Source organism: Theobroma umbraticum, unplaced genomic scaffold, assembly GCF_002168275.2.
Source record: "Theobroma umbraticum cultivar Fairchild unplaced genomic scaffold, ASM216827v3 scaffold_81.0, whole genome shotgun sequence".
NCBI classification, from domain to species: Eukaryota; Viridiplantae; Streptophyta; class Magnoliopsida; order Malvales; family Malvaceae; genus Theobroma; species Theobroma umbraticum.
This window is the reverse complement of record NW_018397268.1, coordinates 5,891,850-5,892,298: the sequence shown is the minus strand read 5'-3', so window position 1 is coordinate 5,892,298 and position 449 is coordinate 5,891,850.

Genomic DNA, 449 nt, shown 5'->3' with positions numbered 1-449 from the left:
TCCAATTAAGTATTGGGCTAAATCAAATATGATTTGACAGAGTATTAAATAAAGGCCTAATTAGCCCAAGACATTTTATAATCCTTATTGGATATAAAGTAGGTAAATTCGCTCTATAAAAGAATCCCTCAATTGCCTCTTGAGTATAGAGAAGAGTTCTATTTTACGTTCTCATGTGTTGAGACAGGATCACAACTAAAAAGAAAGAAACACAAGAGAGCTAAAAAAGTTGAGAGTTTGCTAGTACAAACTTCGGTTTAGGGATTCACACACTCTTAGTGAAGAGATTTTAGCAAATCACTGTGTTGATCACCATTAAAGGCAGGACAATTGTGCTGCTATGATTTGATAAGTCCTAGTTGGTGTACAAAAGTTAAAACAAAAAGCCAAGGAGGAATCCACTAAAGAAAGCAGACTTTTAGGTATGTCAAAATTTCTCTTGTGGTTTT